This window comes from Canis aureus, chromosome 1, assembly GCF_053574225.1.
Source record: "Canis aureus isolate CA01 chromosome 1, VMU_Caureus_v.1.0, whole genome shotgun sequence".
NCBI lineage: Eukaryota > Metazoa > Chordata > Mammalia > Carnivora > Canidae > Canis > Canis aureus.
Window position 1 is genome coordinate 103,538,381 of NC_135611.1, and position 5,658 is coordinate 103,544,038.

At 48.3% G+C, this 5,658-nt stretch overlaps 1 pseudogene; it reads right to left on the bottom strand.

Moving 5' to 3' along the window:
* Positions 1–46: 46 nt before the first annotated feature.
* LOC144303423 (leukocyte immunoglobulin-like receptor subfamily A member 4) lies at positions 47–4,931 on the bottom strand (annotated as a pseudogene).
* Positions 4,932–5,658: the final 727 nt, after the last annotated feature.

Consider the following 5,658-nt stretch of genomic DNA (forward strand, 5'->3'; position numbering starts at 1 on the left):
CCTCTCTTGGGCTGGACCCTTCTCTGTGGAGCCCCCCAATGCCACTACATTTTTTACTGTCTCGGGCTTTCCTGAGATGTGGGACCTGAGCTGGTGGAGCTCAGATAGGACAGGGTCAGGGCTCCTCACCTGAGACTAGGAGCTCCAGGGAGTCACTGGAGTGTGACAAGAGGTAGGGGGAGGTGTTGGATGAGCCATAACACCTGTAGGTCCCTCTCTGGGCTGAAGTCACAGGACTCGGGGAGAATTCAGCCTGGTACTGCCCAGCGCATTACTTTAATGTAAGACATGGATGGGGGGTATCAGCTGCTCCCTCCTTGGACAAAAGGATAGTGTGCACAGAAATCCATGACTGACACAGCAGGATCACATTCTCTCCTGGGGCCACTGAGGGTCCTGGCTGCATCCAGAGGGAGGGTATGTGAGGAGCTGTCCTAGAAAGAGGAAGGGTTGGTGTGGGGTGATCCAGCCCTTGATCTGACCTGAGTCTGTCTGTGTCCTCTGAGTCTCTCCCATCCCCATCCCCTGTCTCTCTCCCTAGTCTTGGTTGGCCATCACCTTCTAGGGTCCCCTATCAGGGACCTGTGCAGAATCTGGGGTTCTGCCTGCACCCATGGCCCCTAACCTGTGACCAGGATGACCTGAGGTTCACTGAGGGCTGACCACTGGGAGGAGAGGTGTGTCCACCATAGCATGTGTACCAGCCTCCATGGAGGGTGTCACAGGGCCCGGGGGGATATCTGCCCTAGAAAGCCCAGCCTGTGGCTGTCAGCCATGACACTGGAGAAGGTTCTGTGCCCCCCTCTTGGACAGAGTGAATCTGTCATAGCTGACATCGGAGAGACACTGGAGAGTCAGGTTCTGTCCAGAGGTCACAATAGGGCCCTGCTGGGTCAGCAGATAGGGCTTTCGTGCTAAACCTGGGAGAAGACCAGCCCAGATTCCAAGGGCTGATTCTCCCCAAACTTCCCTTCTCCCATTCTGATTTCTGGGTCTCATGTCCCTCACCCTCTGTGTCTCTGACCTGTGAGCCCCCACGGTCCCCTCATCCTATCCTCTCATCTGTGGGTCCCCTGGGAGCAAGACCCCAGTAACCTGTCTAGTTCCTGAAACCATGGATGGGACAAAAAACAGCTGCTGATCTCCATGCCTCCTGCCTGGTGGGTGGTCCTGATCCCAGTGAGGAGGTGAGATGGGGACCCCTGGGGACAGAATCACCTGTCTATACTCAGGTCCTGGAGCCCACACTCAGTCCTGGAAGAGAGTCCCTGTGAGAGGTTTGCCCTGAATCTTGAGCAGAGCCCCTCCTCTCTGTGAGCCTCCTGAGCCTGCAATATCTGACAGACCAGGGCCTGGCTGTGGGGTTGGTCCCTCCCAGACTAGGGTGTCCCTTCCTCTCCTCAGATCTCACCTAGACAGAGCAAGGCCATGAGGGTGGAGGTCTTGGCATCTTCTTTGTTGCTGTGGCTGTGCAAATTAAGGGACCTCAGTGCCCACAGGATAGATAGACACACAGGGTGTGACCACTGGGAGGCCAGTGCTGCCTGTCACAGGGTTGTCATGTCAGTAGCCCTAAAGGAACATCTTGTTCCCAGGATACTAGCCTGGCTTTCGTGTCCAAGGCAATGCAGCAAATGGACCCTAAGGCTACTGAGATGTCAAGTCCAGGTCAGACACCAGGACATGTCCTTCCTTTCCAGAGCCTCCCCCATGGGGTCTCTTCAGTCTCAGCACATCCCTGGGGTCCTCACCATGGATGAGGTTCCCAGGACCCAGATGCTGAAGGGAACTCAGGTTCTTGCTATTCTGTGGAGCTCATGTCAGCACAGACAGACCTATGTCATCTCTGCTTAGCTCAGGTCGAGGTCACTGTGGCAATAAGCCCAGAGGAGAAATACAGGCAAATAAGGAAGGAAACAACCCGTCTCCTGGCCTTGCAGTGTGGGCTTTCTTTCTATCAGAGCCTCTATGGACTTCTCTATTTTCCTTTGATGTTATTTACTCACCCTTCTTGGGAACACTCCTGTGAGTCCTTCCTGGGTCATCAGTGCCCCCTTGTTCCTATGGCGGAGCTGAACATCCTACAGAGGTGTCCTGACTCCAAATTGTAGGAGATCATATGTGGGTGAGTGCTCTGATTTGAGGAACAAAGCTGATGTTCAGGTCGATCCTCCTCCAGCATCCACTGCCCCAAGACTTTTAGCAGAGTGATCTGGTGTAGTACTGTGTTGTCTGAACCCCACTCCTCAGGGTGGTTCTGTGGGGGGCTGGGACCTGGACCATGAGTGGGATCAATCATGTTAGTTTCCTAACCTGATTGAAATTATTGTGTTCAGGACACAAGAAGTATAAGTGTCAGACCCCACAGTGAGGGAGGGTCAGTGATGCACACTCTTGAATGACCCCATGTGCCCCTAAAGCTGAGAAATACTATTTATACTGATTCTGAAATTGTTTGCAAAAGCCAATGGAGGAAAGGGAATTGAAATTCTCTGGAACTGAGAGGAACCACAACAGAAACACAGGTCAAAGCTGAGTGAACATCAGTGCCTGGGGTGTGGCCTGGAGTGGTGAAATTTGACTTCTGCCCCGGTGTTGCCAGAACAGGCAGCCAGGTCCTCATAGACGGGAAGGGCATCAAGTCTCTGGGTGACTCTGGAAGTCATCAGACCCTGACATCATGTGTTGGGAGGGCACTGGCATGTGTCTGCCCACTGACCAGGCCGAGAGGTCAAAACAGAGCCTTGTCTCCGTGTGTGTGTGTGTGTGTGTGTGTGTGTGTGTGTGTGGAAAGTTTCCATCCACTGGATCTTCCCATGAAGGTCTGTGCATGTGTGAGTATGAGGGTTCCTCTGCCTCTGCACTAGAGGGTTCCTCTGCCCCTGCCCTCCCTGTACTCTGTCTCTTTATCTCTCAAATAAATAAAATAAATATTTATAATAGAAAGAGGGTCACCTGGGTGCTCAGTCATATAGCATCTGATTCTTGATCTCAGCTAAGGCCTTAATGTCATAGTTGTGATTTTAGGCTCTGTGTTGGGCTCCATGCTGGGCGTGGAGCCTCCTTAGAAAAGTAAGAAAAAAATTAATAAATAGAATAGAAGGAGGCATACATGGCCAGCAGTGAGTTGTGCCCACAGCTGGATCCAACTCAATTGTGGAAGACGGTGACTCCCACCTCTGCATATGGTGCACTCACATGACTACTTGATGTTGGACATGATAGAAGTGTTTATACCAAAGAAATGGGCTAATGTCATGAATGACAGTTGTTTAAAAACAATTAATTCTTAGAGCCTGTGTAGCAGCTCACAACCAGGCTGTCACTTCAAACACCTCTGAGTCACTCAAACTGAAAGTATTTCTCAAAAACTCTTAAAAACAGGTTCCTTTGGATGAGTAGAGAAGAGCAATATGAGTTTAGAAAGGGCTTAGGAGATGGTATTCCATCACCTGTTTCCAGGTAGACCCTATTTTCATCCGATCCATTTAGTTATTCAAAAACAGATTCTGTGTTCCTAGTAAAATAGAAGTATACTTCCAAGAATGTGGTTACTAAAAACAAAGGATATGTGTATATATGCAAAAGTGGGCCAGCCCATGAAGGTGTGTGTAGGTGTGGGTCCACACCTGGGACATGAATGCAGTCTCATGTCATAGGAGTTAAAGGCAAGAGCCTGTCAGGGATAATCAATATTCAAATTATCAGCTTCACTGCACAAAAGTCCTCTCCAGGCAAGAAATGTTCTCTCCATACATTTCCTACATGCGAACCACTTTTACTCCTCTGGACCTTCTCAACACACTTTCCTCAGGGTAAGCTCCAGATCTTCTTCCAGAATTTCTCTTATTCATAATGAGGACCTACCTTGATGAATGGTTGGCTTCTCTCTCTTACGTTTATTTACATTCCCTGACTGCACCTCGGGGTCTTCTCTGACTTGTCGAGGTTGAAAGAGCTGTACCCCGAGAACCATCAAGATCCAGGCAGACCTGACAACCCAATGAGATTCTCCACTGTGTAATCATGACTTTGGGAGGCTAGAGTTTGTGGATAAAGAGGTTGTGGAGATCAGGGTAATATGAATTCACCCTGGGATCCCTGCACCTCCATCCTTCTGCATTTATTGAGAAAATGCAACCCTGTAGTCCATCACATAACTTAGAATTTCTCCATAACCATTCCTCTTGTACTCTAACTTCTTCTGTGATGGTCTGAGGGTATTAGCTATTCCTGAGAATCAAAAATAGAGTCTGTGGTTGAGGAGATATAGGAATGCTTAAATAATCCCATCTCTCATGTCCTAGAAGTTTCTGAAACTAGCTAATGCCATCTCAATCACCTCAGGTACCCCATGTACTATGAACTATGAGGAGGGGTCCCCTGAGACCACACTACATTCCTTTCTGCCTGGAGAAGGGGCCCCAGGGGAGAGTCCAGCTCCTGCCCTTACCTCTAACCTTCAGGGTCAGGAGATCACTCCACTGTGACCAACCATTCCTGCTCTGGTATGCACACTGGTATTCACTGCATAGTGTGGGCTCACGGATTCAATGTAGTAACTGGCCTTGTTGCTGAAATCCTGTGAGATCTTCATGGACAAGGATCCAGAGTCCTTCTCTTTGTACAGAGAGTAGATGTCAGCCTGCAGAGAAACCTGACACCAGATGGTCACAGGGCTCCCCTCACTGACCATGAGGTCTGAGTCAGCCCAAATGGAGGGTTTGGGGAGGGTCCCTGGAAAGGAATCAGATGGAGAGTTGCAAAGGTGCCCTTCTCCTCTCATTTTCCCAACTGTCCATCCAAGGCCCCTACAACACTGGTCACCAGCAGCCCTGACCCTCTCTGACCCTCTCTGCCTCCCAGCTGTCCAGAGCGCCTGTTGAGTGGAAGCAGGAGGTCTGAGGAGGACTTACCTGCCTGTCCTCCATCTCTTGCCCCTAACACTGACCTGGATGTGTCTAAATTACAATACATATAACAAGTACAACGTTGTTGGTGTGAGGGCACATCATTTAGATGTACATAGTTTTCCCACATTTCACAGGAAGATGTAAAATGCTAATTCTAACCTGACTGTTAAGTTAGGTATGCTATGATAATGTCTAGACAGACACTCAAAGAGCACCCAAGATGTATAGTTAAAATCCCACTAGAGACAATAAATTGGAATACTAAAAATATTTCTTAAAGCCAAGAAAAGGCAGAAAATGGAAATAGAAGAACAAGCAAAAGAGAGGATGAGCAAAAATAAAATATATCTAATAACAATCTCATCACCGGGCAGCCCTGGTGGCTCAACGGTTTAGCGCCACCTTCAGTCCAAGGCCTGATCCTAGAGACCCGAGATCGAGTCCCACGTCCGGCTCCCTGCATGGAGCCTGCTTCTCCCTCTGCCTGTGTCTCTCATGAATAAATAAATAAAATATTTTTTTTAAAAATCTCATCACCAATCATATTATATATATATATATATATATATATATATGATGTAAACACAACACTTAAAAGACAAAGATGGTAAGATGAGTTGAAGAAAAACAAGTATAAAAAAGAATCTATTTGCATTCTATAAGAAATTCACTTCAAACATAATCACGTAAGTAGGTTAAAAGTAAAAGAATGAACAATGTGACTGAGCCTTGAAAACACTGTGCT